Raw genomic sequence first — 23,340 nt, 5'->3', positions numbered from 1 at the left:
TATAAAGTTCCCCAGGAAGATGGAATTAGTGAATAGTGAACTAGTGCCCCTAGAGGAAACAGATAGTGGAGAGAGAGAGGGAGAGGGAGAGAAAGAGAGAGACATCCCATAGATTATAATCCTAAATCTTAATCTCATTCAAGTAGATTCTAATCTCTTTATTTTACAAAAAAGTAAATCAGGAAATCAGGTTCAGAAGTTTTAACTGACTTACCTGAAGCTGCTCCACTAACAAACAGGTGCCAGAATTGGATTCAAACCCCGTATGACTGGCCCCAGAGCTGAAGCTTCTTGCACCATACTGCACTGCCCTGATCTTCTCCATCCGTGGTCATCTCTATCTGGGAGCTGAAACAAGAAGGCAAAGTGTCCCCTTGGTGGACCTCAGCTAGGACCATGGGGGAAGGGAGCCAAGGGTCTCAAATTTTTTGCTGTTCTACACATTTCTGAAAATGACTGCAAACCATGAGTATTGATGTTGGGGTTACAAATGAATTTTAGAGGAGCTGCAGAAACAGAATCTCCAAATAAGGAGAGTCCACTGTAATTGTAGCTTTGTTCTTTTTTTTAAGAAAAATAACATTTTACCACTACATTTTTTAATTAAATAAATTTATTTATTTATTTTGGGCTGCGTTGGGTCTTAGTTACTGCACGCGGGCTTTCTCTAGTTGTGGCGAGAGGGGCCTACTCTTCGTTGTGGTGTGCAGGCTCTAGGCGCATGGGCTTTGGTAGTTGTGGCTCGCGGGCTCTAGAGCGCAGGCTCAGTAGTTGCAATGCACGGGCTTAGTTGCTCTGCGGCATGTGGGATCTTCCCAGACCAGGGATCAAACCCGTGACCCCTGCATTGGCATGCGGATTCTTAACCACTGCGCCACCAGGGAAGTCCCAGTTTTGTTCTTTTCTTAGTAAAATGCAACTTATTATACTAAATATCTCTGCTGACAACTTTGCTATCAAAGTGTAAGCTGACTTCCAATCTCTGCTTCTCTTCAGGAAGGATTTCTTGCATTTTCGTTTAGCCTAAGTGCATGGACATAAGACTACAGATGCTCATACATATACACACATAGAGCCATGTAATACCCATATCATATCATGTTCTCCAATGAATACAAGCACCATTCAATTATTCGTTGGCCCAATACACAAAGCAGCAAGCATATGGAACAGTCAATATCTTCTATACTAAAGTGTAGTAAAAATGAAACATAATAGTAGTTGTCTAGGACTGAAGTTGGGGGGTGAACAGGGAATAATTGTAAATGGGCATGAGGTTTCTTTTGGGGGTGATGGAAATGTTCTAAAATTAGATTCTAGTGATGGTTGCACCGCTCTGTAAATATATTAAACCTTATTGAACTGTACACTTTCGATGGGAGGATTATATGCTATGTAAATTACACCTCAATAACTCTGTTAATAAAAACAAAGTGATACATCAGCTACACGTGCACGGGCCTGCAGAACAATGGGGGACATAAGGCCTCTGCTTAGGAATTTACACTCGCTGAGGATTTTCTATGTAGAGTTGCCACGTTCTTGTGCAGCTTTATTATTCACCTGTCACAAGAAAGCTGCAAAACTCCATGTGCTGGCATGAGTTAGAAATGTCTATTAACTTGTCAGCAAGTGAAAAGGGTGAAGGGTTCTCATCTCTGCAGATGAATTGGAACAGGTGCAGCGTGTCTCCAAGATCGCTAATTAAAACTACTCAGGACTTGTATTTATTTCACATGGAAAAGAGTTTTACACGTGTTTGAAAACTGTACGGAAATATAGCTTTTTAAAAATTTGACTATAGAGTCAAGCTTTATTCGGCTTTATGTCATTTCATGAATGGAAGCTTTGCTAGGGCATTTCTCACGTTTGGATTAATATACTTGTATGTTTTAGATTCCACATACCCATAGAGCAAATCGATGCTGTATTTATTAGCAAGAGGATTTGAGTTAGTTTGGGCATGAATATATATGCTTTCAATTTATAGCAATTGTACTTGACTCCATGGAATGACACTAACATATTTTTATACATAATCTTTGGAGAGTCTGAGGGTTTGTCCTTCCAAATTCTGCATATTTCTTTGTTTGTGGCTCAAGGAGAGGGAAATAACGTATACAGAGAAAAAGAAAGGAACAGCTAGATGGGTCTGTGTTATACATTCTTGAAAAAATGTCTGAATCTGAGTACAAGAAAAGCTGTATTTGAGTGAACTTATGAAATTTTAAACAAGTCACTAAGCCTATCTGTTCCTTAGATACTTAATCTCTTAAGGCGTAGCTCAAATGTCACTTCTTTCCCAAAGCTTGTGGAGATCTCTTTAGCTGGAATCAATATTTCCTTCTTCTATCCTCGCATGGACCTGTGCACCTTGGGCACATTATACAGCATGCAGGAGGAGATGTGAAGGTTTGGATTCTGAAGTCAGAGTAACTGGGACAAAAGCCCAGTCTTACCACTTACTAGCTGTGTAACCTTGGAGCAGATTCTTTAACTTATTTGTCTACAAAATTAGAGTAATAATGGTACTTAGCTCACCTAGCTTTGTTGTGAGGGTTAAGTGGGAGAAGCCACATTAAATGTTTGGTTTAGTGTCTGGGAGGAAGTAATAGCTCCATAAACAATGGTTGTTGATACTGTTTACCAGGCAGGCAGTGCAAAATAGTAAAAAGAATGTTGAAAAGGAAACACGGATGGAGTCTTGACTCTCCCAGTTGCTAGCCTTGTGATCTGGGAAAATCAGTTAACTAGTTGAGTCTCAATTCCCTCATCTATCAATATCATGCTACCCAACTCATATAGGGGTGATAAGGATCCAGTGCAATGGAGTGTGTGAACATGTTTTACAAGTGAGAAGACACTATGTAGTGCCTTAGACATTATCTGGATGAAACTGGATATTATAAAAATTTACAGTCAATTAGACCTGGATTTAAATTCTGGCATCATCATTCACTAACTTTGTGGGTTAGTAAATCACTTGTCTGTGTACGTCGGTTTCCTCATATCAGTGAGGACAGAACTGTTATGGTAAGCATTAAATTAAACAATATTTTAGGTACTGGATCTACCTTCGAGTACATAGCAAAAATCGAATTGCACAATTTCATTCCTTAACCCATTTGTTCTGTTATTTGTACAAATGTCCACGCGATCTTTTCGACTCAAAAACTACATGGTGCTCTGTTTTGTACATTCCCAAGCCTCTTGAACGAACCCACACAATATAAGAACCATTCAGCCAAGTTTCGAGTTGCTGGACAAATACTGCTTTGACTCACCTTCCAGGATTTAGACAGAAAACCGATAGATTCTGGGCTAGGCTTCCCTTGTCATACTAAAGGTTTTGTATAGGACTGAAATGAATCAACAAATACAAAAGGACTTTGACAATTTCCAAGTCCTTTAATATAAAGATATTTTATTGTACAAAGGTTGTTACTATGTCAGGATCCTTCACTCCTGCCTGTTACCTGGTTGGCCCTGCACTTTTCTTTAGCCTGGCCAGCAGCCGGACTCATGTGTGGCTTCCTGAATAGAATTCCCTGCATTGTGTGAGTGATGGCAAGTATGAGCTGTCAGCCTCCTTTACTTGAAGAAAGAAGGCCATCTTGAAGAAGAATCCCGTATCCCAGCGGGCTTGCTTCAGTGTAAGCACCAGCCCGCCAGCTTTTAGGGGATCTTGAGTTTAAGATTATCAGTGCCTCTTCTTTTTGCTCCTCAGCCCTAGTGGTTGAGAAATAATGGTTGAGAAATAATGAGAGGTATAATACAAGTCTAAGCCCAGACTGAAATAGTTCCTCTCTGGCCAGAAAGATTCTGTCTGGTGCCTATATGCACTTAGCAGTCTTAGGAAACAGTGTGGAATGTAGAAAGGAAGATCAAGAGGCTTGGAACTTGGTTTTGGATAGAGAAATAAGGGGGAAAAAAAGCAAATCATTTGTCAATCAGAAAAATATATAGTCTTTCAACATAATTTCCAAGACACCAGGCAGCAACTGAGAGGTCTCGACTGATGGTGGCATTTTCCTGGGCCCAACACAAAGTAACCGCTGGTGGCTCCTATGGGTAGCTCTGTGAAACCAGAGCCCACTTCTTCCCGCCTTTCTGACAGCTGTCCCAGGGTTACTCATCCTTCTAAAGCCTTTATGATGCCAGATCTGCCACTTAGCCACATCCCCAGCCCCCAACACTCGGCTAAAATTAAAACCTAAGGCTCATTAAACAGCAGCAGAAACAATTCAGAGACAGTGGCTCTTTGTGCCAATGCCTTGATCCCGGACAGTTTGACCACAGGCTGATGTTCATAGAACTAAACAGTCAAGTAAGGGTCAAAAAGTAAGAAAAGGAAAAAAAAAGGAAAAGCACAAGAAAATATGCTATACTTAGTAATACGTAAGAGTCATGCAATCAATTCAAGCTCAACTGGTAAACCCACATCTTTCTGGAGGAAGAGAGCTGGACCATTTTCAAAGTTTTGTTTACACATGCCCACAGGAAGCTGTGTTATAAATATCCCCTGATGTACCTTTTTGAGCAGCTGGTCAGTCCCAGGGAGTTTCAAATGTTAAGCATTCATTTCCCCACCTTCTGGCTCTTTCTACTCTGCGTCCTCTACTCTCACTCTCAAGGCAGAAAGAAACTGGGGTCTGAGTTGCACTATGAAAAGACAAAAGAGTTTCCGCAGCTTGCAGCGTATTCTGTCCAGGAAAGCAGCACAGACTTCAGGTGCTCGGGGAAGCCATCTGTAGTTCTTGAGGCGATGAAACTGGGCTGAGAACGCAGTGCTTTCTGGCCGCTCTGCTTCCAGCTGGAAAGACCATTGAGCAAGCCAATCTCGCAGCACTTTCTGCAAAATTGCCTCTATCCATCCCATCTGGTGTTTTCTAGTGATGGAGGGTTGCCTGAAACATCCCTGCAACTGAGGAAAGAGCTGCTAGGCTTCCCCGCAGAGAGGCGTGGGGGACTTGTGTTTTCCAGGTGAATCATGAACGCTTGCCTCGTGCCTGCCCTGGACAGGCGGGTGACCTGAGCTTGGAGCCGGAGCAGGGGCTCAGGCACAGGTCTGAGCAGCCTGGGTTGGGAGAGGGACAGACTGTCACAGCTCTGCCAGGAGAGGAGAAGCTGAAACACAGGGAGCTGCTTTTGAAACACGCAAACCATACACCAGACTCTCCTCCAGGAAACCACAAAACAAACCACAGCAACTTTTAGCTAAACACTTGGATGTCATTGGACTGAGATGAAACAGAAATCTCCAAAGTGTACAGAAAAGAAAGCCTAATAATGCTGTGGGGAATGTAGGAAAAGAAATGAAGAGGCGCTGAGGATTGAGAAAGGAAAGGCAGCAAGGAAGTGAGGGAGGGTACCTCATCCTGGACGGTGCTGTCTGGGGAAAAGGGCCTTCATCTCCTTGCCGACTACTATTTATCAAGGCACGTGGGAGAGCAGAGCAGAGGCATCATGTGCTCTTTGTGTGTTTTTCATCGTTTTTTTTCTAGCGTGTTCCCATTGAACCAAAGCCTCCTCATGGCATGCTGACAATGTCCTTTACCCTCCTTTTATCCGGCCCGTTCTCCAGACTTGTCATTATTTCTCAGGCCCCACGGGTTGGGTCCCTCTCATCTTTTCTCAGAAATGATTATCTTCAGACCTTTATGTGAAAAGCTATGTGAAAAGCTATGACGTAGCGCATAATCCCCAAGCCCTTTCAGATGGACCTCCTTGAAAACTCCTTGTTCACACGAGACAGTGCCCATCTGGATTAACGTTTGTTGTGTATTATTATCACAAGATGAGGAGGAAGGCACCTCCAGGCACACTTACCTGTGAGACCCCGGGGAAAAGAGGAGAGGAGAGATCTTAATGTGAAACTCCTGTACAATCCAGTTTAAGCATTCTTGGAGAATAAATATCCGTTTTTCTTTTTAGTAAATTATTTACATAGAACCAACTTCTAATAAGGACTTGGGGTGTCTTACAAAAAAGACTGTGTTTGACATTAGGCATCAGAATAACAAAAATGGGGGAGGACATACATTTACCAAAAATCTGAACTATGATAATTACAAAGCATTGCATGTAGCTTCCTGGTGGCCAAAGCAGAAATATTAGAGGATGCTAGTTATTAATAGGAACAAAAGCATAACAGTTAATTAAGGAGGATGAATATTTTTTCTGGAAGTGAGTTCTAAAATATGTTTCAATATATTTAGATACCGTTAGATAAATAAACATGGGAAGTAAACAAAGTCATGGGAATTATTGTGTTTGTGTGTGTATGGCTTTGAGAACTAACATCACTTCAAACTTATTCCTTATATGTTTGTGCATCTACGTAAAGGCTCTTAAAACACACAGCGGTGTCAAGCTGGAGCAAATTATATCTCAGAATTAGTATGAGAGATTTTTAAAAACATGCCTGTTCTTCCCATCTCCCAGAAAATTCTGATTCAGGTATATAAGGGTAAGGGATCAGTTCTCAGGAATATGACTGAAATAAATCTTCCCCTTCTGTCCCTAGTAGAGGATTCTTTTGAACAGCAAAAAGAGTTGGAGAGAGGATGGCAGCCAGTGGGGACGGCTTTGCTCTTTCTTAAGCTGGGCAGGTGTGTTCTGTGGGATAGATCTGAGTTTAGCTTTCTTGGGATACTTTCAAATAGAACCTATATCCTGGGTTTGCTTTGCCTCATTAAGGTGTGAAATCTGGTTTCCACCTCACTGCCCTGACTGCTAAAAAATGTTTTGTTTTGTTTCCACTGATCTGTACATTGCTAGTTTGACTCACAATGTTCACTTTTTAAAGAATCAAAGAGTAGAAGAGGTTTCTTCTTTCTTTAGAGGGGCCTTTGAGGTAAGTCTTCTTGGCTTAAGTAGGCTTTCAGGAAAGCTCTGCAAACCTAATCCTGGAAAACAGAGCCCACGAGCGAAGGATGTGGCAACAGGCATCCAGGCTAAAATCTAATGATGACTGTCATGTTTTGTTGTTTACCGAAGGCCAAGAATACATACTTTTACCAACATACCCTATGACACCAGTATTATTATCTTCCTTGTTTTACAGATGAGTCAACTAAACTAAGGAGAAGGGAAGTGAATTTCCCATATATCATGCACCAAATAGATAATAAAGTTACACTTTGGACAGAGCCACAGATCGCCCCAGCAATGATTAGACTGAACTTGGGCTACCCCATGTACCTTTAAGAATGACGGTCCACTCTGTCCCCTTCAAGATTTCACACCAGATAGAAGCTATTTTGGAAAGCACTTTAAAGCAAGGTCAAGAGCTTTGTCAATTCTGAGCCCACAGTTTAATATCCACACTGGTCATCAAAGAAAGGCAGGGCCCTGTTCATGGATTTCATTTCTCAATTGGAGAGGATCTGTGGTAAAATTATAGGTTTGCTGCTAGAGAAGCACGGACCCCGGAGCCATGCTGTCCATGTTCAAACCCTGCCCTGTCACATATTAGCCGTGTGACTCTGCCCAAGTTATTTAATGATATCTCTATGCCTCAGTTTCCTTTTCTATACAAAGACCCAACTGTGGTGCCTACCTTAGAGGTTTCCTGTGGGGACTGAATATGTTCTTACAGGGATAGTGCTTAGAAAGCTCCCAGCATAGAGTAAGCTCTCAATAGACTAAAGTTATCCCAATATTTAGCATTTTTTCCATTGAAAGTCATCCATTTGTCACCTTCTTTGGCCAACACGAGTCGTGTTCTTTTTCTCAAGAACATGCATTTTAGGGTGAACCAGTGAGTCCAGTGATACTTGAGGCAACATCAAAGAGAGCCTCCCTCTCAGGGGTCACAAAATGAAAACCTGTACCAAGCTACAAAGGAAAACTCTATCTGTGTATTTCTCCTCCAAACACTGCTGTGTCTTCTGCCTCATAACTCAGAGCATCTGAATAAAGGATATTTTCTCTCTGGCTCAATCTCTCTCTCTTTCTCTCACTCTCTCAAACAAACACACAGAATTTCTTAAGAAATTTTAAAATTTCCTTATCACAGCCTCCTTTTTTATGTTTCCTAATTTTAAATTTAAAAGACTACCTATGCTGGGAATTGTTCTGTGATGTTGATTTATGAGACTAATGCAAAAAAGGACAGTCTTACCAATGCACATATCTATTTGGCAAGGCAGCAGTGATTTATAAAAAGACAGTCTGGTGACATGCATATAAAAGCAGCTTTCATGTGGCAAGTGTAAAGGCGAAAAGAAAACCCCATACCAGTGGAATGACAAACTCTTTTGCTATTTTAAGAGGACTGTAAATGCCACCTTAGCTTCAGCTCAAAGTCCACCCGCGTGGAGAGCATGCCATCTCAGATGGGGCGCCCAGGGTGAGCCTGGATTAATTGTTCTTGATCTCTGAACTCAGTTTCAGGTTAAGTTGGCCAGTTTTTGTCGAATCACTGTTTATGGGTCTATCATCCATAAATTTTTCTCAACTTCATTGAAGCTCTAACACATTTTGCAGATTTTTTTTTCATCTAGATGGTCCACTGGGGAAACAGTATATAATAACAGGCTTCTTTTATTAATCCTAGAAGAATGTACTTCTCGTTCTGTAAGGTGTGTTCTTTGAAAACTAGACTTGGGAAATTAGGCAACACTCATTAGATTTTCTGGACTATTTCCCAATGTTCTAGCCTCAGTCATTAATGGTCTGGTTTTACACTGAAGCTCTTAATTCCTTCTCTCAAGTCAGCTATCGGCTCACTGTAGTCTCCCATTCTTGAGACTCATGTAGTCTACCACAGACAGGAGTCCAGCATGTCTCCAGGCCTTTCCCTGACAACGCCCAAGCTGTCAGACAGAATGGCTGCAGCAGCGAACTGATCAAATACTGTGATGCACTGTCTGTGGCGAGTTATTAAGCCCTTTCCATGACTTTAGAACATCACACACGTCGAGTGGAAGTTCATTGCACAAATGCTTCCACCTGTCACATCAGTGAAAAGTTCATTCTTCCATTCTCCCCGCCAATAGCTGTCAAGCTAGGCTTGGTGCTATAGAATGAATATTTGGGTCCCCCAAAATTCATGTGTTGAGACACTTGGTTATAACCACCAACCCAGCAGCTTATGAACAGAGGTTATTTCTTGCTCAGGCTACATGTTTGCAGTGGGTCAGCCGAAGCTCTGTTTTCTTTTTTTTTTTTTTTTTTTTTGTGGTATGCGGGCTTCCCTCTGCTGTGGCCTCTCCCGTTGCGGAGCACAGGCTCCGGACGCGCAGGCCCAGCGGCCATGGCTCACGGGCCCAGCCGCTCCGCGGCACGTGGGATCCTCCCAGACCGGGGCGCGAACCCGGTTCCCCTGCATCGGCAGGCGGACGCGCAACCACCGCGCCACCAGGGAAGCCCTGAAGCTCTGTTTTCTATCATCTTTACTCCTAGGACTGTGTTAACAGAATAACCTCTATCTTGAGTGGAAGAATGAAATGGAATCATAGTAAACTCTGAAAATATCTACTCAGAAGTGACACACAATTCTCATGTTTCTCTAGTCAAAGCAAGGCCCATAGTATAATCCTCCTCTAAGGAGGGTCACCACTGGGAAGGAAAATGGAATTTTTTTCTTTGACAGAGTTTAAACTTTAGAAGATGATTCCTCCAACTATAATGAAAACTCAAAGAAGCAAGAGTAAGGAGGTCACTGAATCTTCCTAAACCTGGTTTTTAGGGTAGGATGTGTCTGTGTGGTGGGCTGACTGGAAACCTATTGTGCCATGAACATAAACACTGGAAATGTCTAGAAATGTCTAGAAAGAAGGAGGTAAGCTGTAGTACCTGTCCACCACACATCATCATTAGGTCAACAGGTCAAGAACTTTAGCAGAGCAGGAAAGAAATAATGACTGGTTTAAACTGTTAGACCCTCGGAGGATCTTCCCAGAATAGCTTTTGTAGAGGGAGGAAGGCATTAATAAAATCAGAGCCTGTGTGCTGCTTGAAGTCCACTCTTCCCCAGCCTAAGGGTCTGCAAAGTACAGGATAACCTCCCTCTTGAGCAGGAAACCGCCCTACATGGTAAGGGAGAGATATGACTGGTTGAAGGGCTGATCAGGGGAAAATGTTTTGCCGTGAAGAGAAGCAGTAGACATTTCCACACAGCATGGAAATGTAATTTCTTTCCAAAAAAAGGAAAGCAGCAGCTAAGACTGAGGGAATGTGGACTGCAGAGAGAGAAGCACAGCAAACACTAAGAAATGGAAAAATAAAGGAAATTGAGAAGTTAAAATCGAGGAAAGAGAAGCGAATATCAGTCAGGATAAGAGCAGCAGACAGAACAAAGCCTGGAAAAGAACTGGCATATGGTAAGAAACCAAGACGAAGGAGGATCTATTTTTTTACTCACAGAGCTTAGCAGTGCTAAAAGGGGCTTATGAGAAGTAGTAGGGAGATTAGCAGCCTTAATTTTTCAATTCAACAACAACAACAAAAAGTTAAATCCTTCTATGGCAGGCTCTGTGCCAGATCCTGAGAATGGTAAGTTGAATAATGCACAGACCCTGACCCACAGAAGCTCATATTTTAGTAGGGGTGATGGTTAATAAATAGGCAAATTCAATACAGGTACTGTGTGATTAAGTACAAATAGAATTAAACTCAGGTGCTGATAGAACACAGGACTTTGGCACCAGAGACAGACAGGGGGACAGAAGTGGTGGAGGAAGGTCAAGAAAGAGTTTCTGGGAAGGTAATGCCTGACTTTCATATTGATGGAGAAATAAAACTTAACTATATGAGGGGAAGTTGGAAAAGTTGTATGAACAGATGTAAGTGCGTAGCAATGACAGAGCCACAGAATGGAAGGTCACGTTCAGGGAACTCACCACGAGACGTTTCGTGTGGCTGAACCCGATGGGATGAGTGAGGACCGCTTGAGCGTGATTCACAGACCAGGGCCTTTTTGTCAGCTCTGCCACCGATAAGGTTAATCCAAGACTTACCTTCTCTGGGTCTCAGTTCTATTTCTAATGAAAATGATGGTGTTGAAAGAAGTGATGTCTAAGACCCCACTGACACCTGCCATTCTAAAAGGTCAAAAGCAAGAGTTTTCAGTGGAGAGCTAGACAACCAGCAGCACTTTATTAGCTGTTAGAGCAAAGTGAGTAAAGAAGAGGAGACTGTATCCTGAAGAAGCAAGAGCCTCAAAGGTTGTCCAAGTCATTGCCCCCCCCCCCCACCAGCTTCCCACACTCAGCATCCCTTCCAGACCCTTCCTGAAAGCACTGTTCAAGAGCTCATTACTACGGGAGACAGGCTTTTTCAATGACAGGTCACTTTAATGTCTGGAAGTGCTTCCTTCCCCTGTGCTCAAAGATTACAGATGAGGGATGAAAGCCACAGCAGCATCTTCAAGCTGCCCTACAGATGTGTGAGAGATGGGACTGAGGGAGGGACCAACTGCAGAAAACAGGAGCACTGGATATGGCCGCATGGGAAGAAGGAAGATGCAGGAACAGTGAGGGAACATGAATTGCAGAGAGAAGAGAGGAGAGAATGTTAGAAAGTGGGAAAAGATAGGAAGTTGAGAATCTAAAGTTGAGAAAAAAAAAGGAAGGGACTCCAATCAAGTTAAGCGTAGCAGAGATCATAAAGCCTAGAGAAGAACTGGTGGATGAGAAGGAACCAAGGTGAAGGAGAATGTATTTTTCACCCATAAAGTTCAGTAGTGCTTTTAGAATTGCAAATACGCATTTAAATTTAATAATACAATTATGGTATATTAAATGTCAAATGACTGTTACAGAAAAGCACTTAAAATTAATACATATGCATGAGATAAATCCTGTCTAGTTGTCAAGGTCTGAATTCAAAGTTACATAAGCCAGGATTTTGCACTGAATTTTCTTACGCTTAAGGTAGCAAAGATCTATGAATTTCATTGGTATTTAACAAAGAAGCATGAGCAAAGCTTAGTTAGAACTGAGAGCCAAAGCAGGGTGTCCAGGCAGTGAGCTGCCAAGCCCCAGTGCTATTCAAATCCAAAGTAAAACGCGAGGCAATAGTGGTCAGCATCCTTCTTGTCATCAACATCAACAACAATATCATCATCATCACTACTGACAAATTGGCTATTGAGGTACCTAAGTGTAGCTCTGTATTATCAAGGAATTCCCCCCTTTTTCTCTACTTCCTTCCTTCTTTTCTTCCTTCTTTTCTTCCTTCCTACATTCCTTCTATCTTTTACCGAAAAAAAAAAACCCCAACATTTATCTGTTTAATTATTTTAATCATATGCATGTAGTTTTAATCATAAATATATGCAATAAATATATATGCAGGAAAGAGTGGAATTTTCCTGTCACCATCAATATCCCTCCACCAATTCTTCTTTCAAAAGTAAGTACTTTGTATCCTTCCAAACCCTCTTCTTCAAGAAAATCTTTCCCAACAAATGTGTGGACTACTTCTGGAAGACAAGTCATTTTGTTAAGAAGCAAACAATTGGCAGTGGGCAGACACAACCAACACCCTTCACACATGTATTCTGTGCAGAATGGAGTTCTGAAGGGGGGTCACCATCTCCCCATGATTGGGGGCAGATCTCCTGAAAGCCTCTTTGCTCTCTAAATGTTGAAGTCAAACGTGGTGAAACATAGTAGACTGAACAAATGCATTTACCTTAACTTTGTCCTGAGACACCAACACAGTAACAGTAAACAGATTCTTTTTTAAAGGCATAAACCCACAAAGACAAAGAGTGACAAAACAACAGCAACACAGTTTTAGAAACTGCAGGGCAAAGAGACGGGAATAACTGACTAGCAGATGGCAAACACCTCCAACCTAAGCCAGTCATAGGGAAAACTCAGAGCAGGCTGACTTAAAGCAGAGAACCCAGAAAAGCTAAATGTTCAGGTACTAAATAGCTATAAAATTCAGATGTTTGTGTTTTTAAATAACAGAGCTGGTTGAAAGTGTTAGGGGGCTTACTGTTGTAGCAGACTGGACTAAAAAATAATATGAGAATTAGAAGTTCTCCCCAATTTGGCCTGATACCAGGTAGGTCTTGTAGCTCTGGTTTTGTTCCCACCATTTATATTTGGAGTTCACAGCAAATTATCTTGTTACTTAGTTTTCTTGTAAATGCTGTTGATGGGTTTTTGGTTTTACATTCTCAGTTCTTTGTTTTTAGGGGGGGAATTTGAAGAGATTCAAAAATTATGCTATGGCCCCTATTATCCCCAAATCTTCTTTTTGTAGAACTTTTGAATTTTTCAACATTACACATGTGCAAAATTAGCAGCTTAACATAACACTCATGCATTAGCTCTGAGTTTTGTAAGTCAGAAATCTAACACAGCATGGCTGGGTTCTCTGCTTAGACTATCACAAGCTGAAATCAAGGTATCAGTTAGGCTGTGTTGTCATATGGGCACTCTCAGAGAAAATCCCCTTTTAAACTCATTCTTTTGTTGGCATAACTCAGTTGAGAGACTGTCCCTATTTCCTTGCTGGTTGCCAACCAGGGGTTTCTCTCAACCCCTGGATACCACCTCGATTCCTTGATACAAGGTCCCCTTATCTCCTAATCTAAGGTAAACTGTGCCACGTATACAAGGGGAGTGAGTGAGAAATCTTGGAGGTCATTTTAGAATTCTGCCCACCACAGACCCTCTTTTGCCTTTGAAACCAAGGGGAAAATAAAATATAGGAGATGACTATGAAAATGACAACCTTATTTCTGATGAAGCTGATGAGAGAATTGGTCTTTGGACCATGATGAAATGGGCTCAGAAATATTCCCTCACCAAATCAGACCACTTTACTTTTCCCATCCCTGAAGCCATGTACAACTTCAGGTCTCCCCTGAAGTGGAAGATCCTGACTTGATAAATGTATCTCATGGCAGGAAAGTAAACCAGAAAGCAGCTTCTGTGGACCCAGGCATATCTGAGAGTTAGAGACCAAAAACAAAAAACAAAAAACAAAAAACCAAGAGCACTGAGGTTGAATTACTCAAACTCACTACTTTTTTTTCAAAATTCCCTAACTGGATAACATGCTTCTCCCCGCCCAGAAGAAATGTGTAAGAGGCAAAGAGAGATTTTTTACTCCATGAAAAGTAGCCTCAAGTGGTAACAGAAGACTGAGAAAATGTAATCTCCCACCTATCTTCAACCACCCATCATTTTTGTCTAATTGGCACTCCTACAGTCTCAGCTGAAATCGCCTTCTGGGTGATAAAATACGTGAACAATTTAGGTGAAATTGAGGCGTACCACATTCTTTGTATAGTGTATATTCTGATAGATATAGCAGGCTACATGTAGTTAAGCAATGGTTTCTCCCTTTAAAAAGACAATAAACAAAAAAAACTTGATGATCTACTAGTGGGAATGGGCAAGTCCATAAGTAGCTATAATGAAAAGTAAAATCATATGTATGCAGTACAGAAGGGGCTAATAAAGAGCTACGATTGAGAGGAGGGAGTGGGCACATTTGATTCAGGACTAGAATAGGGGTGGGAGTGCAAGAAATATGGGAAGTGAGGGTGGGTGGAGATGGGCATGAGAGTCATGAAGAAAGCGATCTAAGGAGAAAGATCATGAACAATGCAACTGGGGAGTAAAACTCCCCCATCTAGTCCTAGACAGCTAGAGGAGAAAGTTGAAACGCAGCCTGATAAGCTTCTTAACACAACATGCCTGTTCTGAACCCCTTCTCTGCTTATCTCCACCCTTCAAAGGGGCCATGAACCATAGCTCGACTCTAGAGTTTAGAATTTCTCTTTCATACCAATGTATTTTAAAATTTGAGGAGGCTTTTCATATCGAAGTGGAGGAAATATATTACAAGTCATTATGATAATAGTTCTCTTTGGTTTACAAAGAACCACACAGACTTTACAACATGAAGATCGCAGAAACTACAGTACATTATTCTGTAGGCATCTCAAGCTCAGCATGACCCAAATTGAGCTCATTATTCTTACTTTTCCACTGAAACCCACACATCCTCCTGTGTCCCTCTATGTTCTTGCTATCAAATGCCACTAGTCCTACAAACTAGAAATCTGAGATCCATACTTCATTCTACATCGCCAGTGAAGGAATCCTTTTTACTCAAACCCTAGAAACTTTGTTGTTTCTAATTCCCTATTTTCATCTCCATGCTCTTTTAATTAAGACCCTTAACATATTGAACTGAGATTACTAAAAATTATTTCCTAAGTGATATTCTTATTCCCAGTCTTGCCAACTTTCTTGTCAAGCCTTCCTTCAATCTGATAATAGAAGAACGCTTCTAAAACAGATCATATAATATCATGCTTAATATGTTAATTAATTCAGCTTACAAACATTTACTGAAAGTTTTCTATGTGTCAAACATTGCACTATTAGATGGATTGTTATAAAAATGAGAGACTCTGATTTCGATAGTTTAGTGGGAAAGTTACATATGTAAAAAGTACTTATAGTATAGGGCTTTAATAAAAGCACAACAAATCATGAGTAAATTTGTCATGCTAAGGTATTCAGGTTGTATTACTTAAGCAATAGTTTCCCAGAAAAGGACATTAGGCAAGGAATGCAATAAATTTGATTTAAATTAATTAGAGCTCTGTGGCAGGGATGGACTAGATGCCCACCAATCTATTTCATTTTTCTAAGCACAGAAGAAAACATTTCCCAGCCTCTCTTGCAGTTAGGTTGAGATGATGTCATTGTGTTCTGGACAATGGGAAATGGGCCAAAGGATTACATGCCAACACTACTCTAAGTGTGGTCTATGGAACACTGCCTGTCCATTGTTTCTTACTGGTCCACAGTGATATAAATATAGAAATTGAAAGTAGGATTTTAAAAACTTTTATCACAATTTGACAAAGTAATTTTAAATCTACTGATATGGAAATTTTTAAAATGTAATTATATTACATGTGTCTTTTACTTTCATCTTATTGTTTCTATTAAATCATTAAGAATCATAGGTGTGTGCCTCTTCAACATCTGATCCCTAAAATACTTCCTGTGTTCCTCATGTACTCTCTCTCTTACCATAACTGAGCAGAGCCAGAGGGTGGAGTCAGAAGATGGAAAAAGCCTTGACTGCCAAGTGCACCAATTAGAGGAGAACCATCTAACCCATAGTTCCACAGGACCCCCAGTGGATTTTCCTGAATGAGAATCAAACTTTTACTGCATTAGGTCATTAAGATTTGGGGTAGTTTATTATAGTAATTGAATTCTCTGACAAATGGCCAAAAACATTCTTCTCTCTATAACTTTGTCATACTTTTCCAGTCATACAGACCATGTATTTTCACACCTCTATATGTTAGCTTAATCATCACTTGAAAAATATTCAGCCAGTGACACCTGGAATATTGCCTTTCCACATTGTCCTTATTATTTCTTTCTGTATCTATCCTTCTGAATCAAATATAATACCATCCTGGATATTTAAATCTATGGTAATCAAAATATATGAAAAGATCCTAAAAAGCAGACATAAAAAAGAATAGGTATACATCAAAATTTAGTATATGGTAATAATAAAGGCATTTCAAATCAGTGAGTAAAAGTAATACAACTAATACATTATGTTGGGATAACTAGTTAGTCATTTGGGTGGGGAGAGAAATCTGGATCATTATCATAATTATGCCTAAGTATTTAAATATAAGATTTAAACATAAAAGTAACAGGAGTAAAGATAGGTGTCTGGCATTTTTAATCTTAGCATATAGAAGAACTTTTAAAGCATAATCCCTACATAGAGTGGAAAAATAATAATTCTCAAAGATTTCACATATATCATGAATCACTAGAAAAGATGAAGACTCTTGTAGCAAAGTAAGCAAGATAGAAGAAGAGTAATTCACATATTAAATTAAAACAGCTAAAAAATATGTGAAAATATTTTCTTCATCTCATCAAAACTTAAACCTCATGAAGGCGGAATTCTTTTCAAGTCTGCTCATCAAGATACCCTGCAACTTGGGCTTCCCTGGTGGCGCAGTGGTTGAGAGTCCGCCTGCCGATGCAGGGGACATGGGTTCGTGCCCCGATCTGGGAAGATCCCATATTCTGCGGAGCGGCTGGGCGGGTGAGCCATGGCCGCTGAGCCTGCGCGTCCGGAGCCTGTGCTCCGCAACGGGAGAGGCCACAACAGTGAGAGGCCCGCCAAAAAAAAAAAAAAAAAAAAAGATACCCTGCAACTTAGTTCAGTCTCTGGTATATATTCATTTGGTAAGTAGAAGACTGACTGAATGAATGAATGAATGAATCAATCAATCAATTATTAAACAAATATCAGTCTGCTATCTTCTGTTTTTGCTCATTAGGTTAGCTTTACTAAAGATTAGTTCATATACAATGCCAACTTAGTTAATCTTTCTGTATAAAAATTTCCAGTACTCATTTACATGTAAGTCATATATTTTTAGTCAAAATTCCAATTAGAGGAAGTAACTTAGAGAATAAAAAATCTAACAATGTAAAGATATATACTTGTTTTACAAGCCTAGGTAAATATTAAAAACACTATACTTTTAAAGGTATCTGTTTATGGTTTATGGAAGCAATAAGAACTAGATGAACTACAATTCTAGAATGAGACTATCTTAAAATAAACTGATAATGATTGCCATTCATTTTATTTCTTGGGACATTTGTCAGATCTAGACATGTGCTAGGCATTGAGTAGGGGAGAGGAACAACACCACAGGAAAGAATAACTAGCAAAGCTTTTAGTGGTGACACAAGGATAGGAATCTAGATTGGATATTTAAGAGGATTCAGAGGCATGGCTTGTTTTCTCTACAAAGCATTTTTTGAGTGTTAGGGTTGTATGGAGGGTGGAAGTATAAGGTCAAAAGTTTTAAAGGCAGAATGAAATTATCCACATCTTATTTTAAGAAAAAAAAAATCTTCCAAGGGAAGGAGTTTACCTCAAATACTGCTACTCTGCTTCTTCAGACATTACCAAACTTTGAAGCTGTTTTGAGGTGGGAGGCTAAAAAAGATAAGACATAAATCCCTGAAGGTGAAGAATAAATCTCTGCAGTTTTCAAGACAAAGGAGACAAATATCCACAGGCTTTCAATAAAAATTTTAGGATAATAAATCCATAGGGACAGAAGTAAACCAGAACTAGACTGAATCTCTTTAAAACTAAAATCAAACCCGACACAGCTCAAACCTTGATTGAAATGAGGCAATCAGATCATCTCTCTGCCTGCATAACAACAAAATAAGGAAACAATCTCTGACAAAACATAATCATAAAAGGCCTTTGCAACTCCTTTATTCACAATGTCTGGCATATCATCAAAAATTATTAGATATATAAGGAGGTAAGATTTTAACTGACCAAAACAAATGTAAGATAATAGAAATGAACCCAAAGATGAAGCAGATCAGAGATTGATAAATTATGGCCTATAGGCCAAATGTTACCAATATCCCTTTTTATGAATAAAGTTTTCTTGAAACACAGCCTCATTCATTTATTTATGTATCATCTATGTCTGCCTTTATGTTACAATAGTAGATTGAGTAATAAAGACAGAGATCATATAGCCAGCAAGCCTAAAGTTTTTACTGTCTGGTCCTTTACAGAACAAGTCTTCCAATCTCTGAAGTAGATAATAGAGTGGACAAGTGGGGATTGTAAAATTAATGTTAATAATATTTTAAAGATATTAATGGAAAAGAAGGACAAAATAGATAAAGAAAATTTTACCAGAAAATTGAAATTTATTTTAAAGATGGATTAAATGTTTATTTTAGAACTTAGAAATATGATATCTGAAATTAAGGATAGATAACTTTATGAGCAGATTGGTCACAGAAAAACACAGGATTAGTGAACTTGAAAACAGGTCCTAGAAAAATATAAACTCCAGTGCAGAAAGAATAAAACATGTAAATATCACAGATAAGAGCACACGAGATGTGTGTCAAAAATATGTGTAATTAAAATTCCATAAGAAGAAGAAAGAGTGATAGGGCAAAAGCAGTATCTAAAGCCATACTATTTGAAAAATTTCGAAAACTACTGAAAGATATCAACCCACAGACTCGATAAGTTCTGAGAAACCTCAGCAGAATAAATGAAAAGAAAACCACATTTTGATGCATCATAGAAAAGTTTCTGGAAACCAAAGAGAAAATAAGAAAACTTAAAGGCAGTCAGAGAAAAAAAGACATTATCTGACAAAAATATCAGGCTTCTCAAAAGAATTAATGGAAGTCAGGAAACAATGAAAAAAAATCTTCAAAGTGATGAAAGAAAACAATTGTCAACTCAATATTGGTTACCTAGCAAAATGTAACCTTCAAAACTGAAGGTAGAGTAAATACAGTTTTCAAACAAACAAACAAAAAAATTGAGTGACTCTGTCGTCAGAAGAGATGCACTAAAAGGAACATAAAAGGGAATTTTTCAGTAGAAAGAAACTATTCCCAGATGAAAACAGTGAAAATGTGAGAGGGAATGAAGAACACCAAAAAGTATAAAAGTATGACTAACGATAAATGAATATTGATGGCACAAAACAATAAATGTAATGTGTGAAGTGTCTGATATATTTAGAACTAAAATGCACACAGATAATGCTAAACAGAAATAATACTAAAGTTGGAAAAGGATAAACAGTGAAATTTTTCTAGGATTTTAGCTGAATCAAGAAGTGATAAAACTAATAATTTTTATTATATTCTAATAAGTCAAAGATGTATGTTGTTACCTCTAAGGTAACAACTAAAATATTTTAAAATACTCTAAACTATCAAAGTAGTAAACTAAGTCAGTAATTCTATTAAATGCAAATGGTTTAAATACTCTGCCAAAATATGAAAATTGTCAGATTGTATTAAAAATTAAATATCTAACTATAAAGTACTTACAAAACACATCAATCCTATAAAAATACAGCACAGTTCTAAATCTATTTATCTCTAAACTACAGCTTTGTTAAAATCAAAGCAAGAATTAACACAACTAAAAGGAGAATTAGACCAATTAGCAGTGTAATAAGAGTTTAACACACCTCTTGCAATAGCTGATTAAAGAAGAGATAGGCATTGGTAAGGATATAGAAAATCTAAACAAAACAGTTAATGAACTGGACCCAATTAACACACATATAACACTGCACCCAAAATCACAATTCTTTTTTTTTTTTTTTTTTTGGAGTACATGTAGAACATTTACCAAAATCAACTATATGTTGGACAATAAAGAGCTCTACATTTCAAAATACTGAAATCATTCAGAGTAAATTTTGTGACTATTAATGGGATTAAGCTAGAAAATAATAACAAACAGATACCAAAAATGCAAACCAAAGCCACAAAGGTATGCCAGCACAATGGGGGGGGCGGGGAGAAGAAGAAAATATGAAGATATTGTGAGGATGGAAAGCAACTAGAGATTCTCCCATGAATTGGTGAACCTCTTTAACAGTTTCTACACAGGCTGAATATGCACAAAAGACATGAATTGGCAATCCCACTTGCAGACATATAGCCAATAAAATATATGTCAGCAAAAGACATGTACCCAAATGTTCAGATCAACACTAACTGAAATAGACAATCGAAAACTAACCAACTGAAGAGTAGAATAGATAAATATATTTTTGTATCTTCACATAATGGAATACTATAGAGCAATAAGAGTGAACTACATGTGGTAATATTAATACAGCCTACAAACACAATGTTCAACAAAATAGCCAGCCACAAAAATATATGATTTCATTTATAAAAATTATAAAATTGTCAAAACTAATTCTACATGGATTATGGCTATTCTCAGGAACATAGTGACTGGAAGGGTATCTGGGATGCTGGCAATGTTTTTGGTCTTGTACTGGTCAAACAGTTGTGTGTAACTCAGAAAACTCACCAGACTATACATGTACGGTATGTACACATTCTGTACATATATTATACTTCCATAAATTGCTTAAAATACAATTGCAATGGTGGGACTTGAAAAAGGACAATTTTGACCACAGGAGTAGACAACTGGATTAGATTAGAGGTGAAGTTCATTGAAGTTGAGAATTTCAAGAATATAAGCAGCCAAAATGCTGGGTACATTGTTTAAATGCACATTGGGTGTCCTCCACATAAAGGCAGAACTTGTGGAAGACTGTGAGTCAGCTGCTAAAATGGATAGGAGAGTGGAATACAGAGACTGGAAGATAACGCTCCTGAAAAAGTTCATAGGGTGTGAGCTTTTAACAGGGCAGTGAAAAAGTAATGATTTGGAATTTAAAATTATGAGAAAAAGAAAAGACAGAGCCCATCTCCCCAAAACATGACAAATGGATGATGAGGAATTAGAATCCCTCACTTTGGAAGAATGCAAGTCAAACAAAAGACTCAGGATAGAGCTGTATTTTTGTTACTGTAGGGACCAGAGGAGACATTTAGCCATACATTTAGGAATATAAGAAGTGCTTTTTATTGTAGAAACAAGGTTCCAGAGAGAATGCTAGAAAGATTTGAGAGGGGGAGGGGTAAAAGGAAGTAGGTTTAGAGGAGAAGGGATAGGATACAGGACGAGTGAATAAATAGAGGAGCCAAAATATTAGATGTAACCAAGGGTAACTAGTTTCTGAGGATATCTCAATCCATATGAGTGGACTTCTAACCTTGATCATCCAGGTCATGGGATACACCTTCCAGCGTACTTGAAAACAGTGACACATGCTGATAGTGGGATGCCTGGGGCAAGAGAGAGAAATAGGGACAAGCTTGCCCTCCCTTCAAACTACACCCCCCAACCTTACAAGATCTCAGTTACTTTGATCTGGGAGATCACTTACTCCAAGCATGCATGCAATGTAAGAACTCTTCTGCAGCATCCTTGAAAAGAAATCTACTCTCTTCTTTAATACCCCAAGCCATGGAGAACTGATAGCCTCATGCAATTGCCCTCTTCAATTTGAAACAACTTTAATGATTAGAAAGTTCTTCCTAATCTGGAGTCCACATCTGCCTCCATGTAATTCCCATATATTAGTTCTACTTCTGCCTGCTGAAGCCAAACAGAGCAAGCCTGCTTCCTGTTCCACATGACAGCGTATCAAATATTTATTGACAGTTCTCATGTCACCAGTGTTTTCTCCAGGCCAAACTCCCTTAGGTCCTCGCTGTCTCAGAATCGTTGGGCTATGGAAACACAGATGATGTATCCTTCATTTCCAAACCACTAACACCTGTTTCAGATACTAAATGGTAGCAAAATAAATAAAATCCTGGTCAGCATTTACACCTGGGCCTCCACTGCCATATAATAAGACAAGTCTGCATATGGAAAACCAAATGATTCACTTTCAAGGCAATACCATTGTACCGATAAATGCATGCTCTACATCTACTATTCAAACTGCAAATCTACTTTAGACTCCACGTGTATAGTGGTTTTAAAGAATCACAACTACAGTTTCATGGTTGGTAACTACTAGTTATAAAACACCGATTTTATGAGAATTGTAAGTCAAGTGAACTGAACCATGAAACAGCAAATGTGTCTAAAAGATCATATTCTGTCACAAAGTCAAGTTATATTTGTACTCCAAAACTCTACCTTGGAAGACCTGGGAATAAAGAATTGCTTTAGGAGACTCAAATAATACCACATTTCTCCAGTTAATGTCTGCTTGTTTCAGAAGTGGCCTCTGGACATACTGGAAGCAGGAAAGGGCCAGGGAAACGTATTTTCTCTGTAGTGAGAAGAAATGTCTACATGAGTTGAACAGTATGACAGTTATGGACTGTCACTCTTTCTGCCTGCATTTCTAGCATGGTGAATCACCGCGAAATGCAACTCTTGCCCAACCAGCTGGCAAACTCCAAGCACCTTCTTTGAGTGGAGCTGTGTTAGATGCTAAGGTGAGCTCACTTAAGCATGTATGCCATTGCCTCTTCTCTAAAGAACTTCCGATTTGGTTCAGGAGATAAGACTACAGCTTCAGTGTGATTAACATAGAGTGACCAACCATAGCAGGTGGGAAGGCACAGGTAATGAATGAATATAAACATATACATACATACATACATACATATAATAACAGAGTTGCATGTGAGTCCTGGCTTTACCATATATTAGCAGCATGACCCCTGACCAATTGCTAAACCTTTTTGAGCTGATATCAGGGGGACAATAGTGACTTTCGGATTAAATGGCCACTTCTCCAATCTTCTTACTTCAAAGTGGCATGGACTATCACTGATTTCTCCCTCCTCATTGAAGTGGGTGCTCTAGGGTTCCCTAACACCACACTCTTCTGGTTCTTCTACTCCACTGGCTGCCCTCTCACAGTCTATTTTGCTTTGTTTTCTGTCTCTTCCAGAA

The 23,340-nt window shown here is 39.3% G+C and overlaps 1 long non-coding RNA gene across 1 annotated transcript in view; it reads right to left on the bottom strand.

Moving 5' to 3' along the window:
* The window catches only part of LOC129392629 (uncharacterized), a 68,190-nt gene extending 63,234 nt beyond the window's left edge, over positions 1-4,956 (bottom strand). The window contains exons 1-2 of the long non-coding RNA XR_008618829.1: positions 4,532-4,956; positions 215-348 (exon numbers count right to left, since the gene is read on the bottom strand). This is a non-coding gene — a long non-coding RNA (uncharacterized lncRNA). The remainder of the gene's footprint in view (positions 1-214; positions 349-4,531) is intronic.
* Between the last annotated feature and the right edge of the window lie 18,384 nt (positions 4,957-23,340).

This window comes from Physeter macrocephalus, chromosome 12, assembly GCF_002837175.3.
Source record: "Physeter macrocephalus isolate SW-GA chromosome 12, ASM283717v5, whole genome shotgun sequence".
Taxonomy (NCBI): domain Eukaryota; kingdom Metazoa; phylum Chordata; class Mammalia; order Artiodactyla; family Physeteridae; genus Physeter; species Physeter macrocephalus.
Note: the sequence above shows the minus strand (reverse complement) of the source record. Positions and strands in the feature narration are given on the sequence as shown.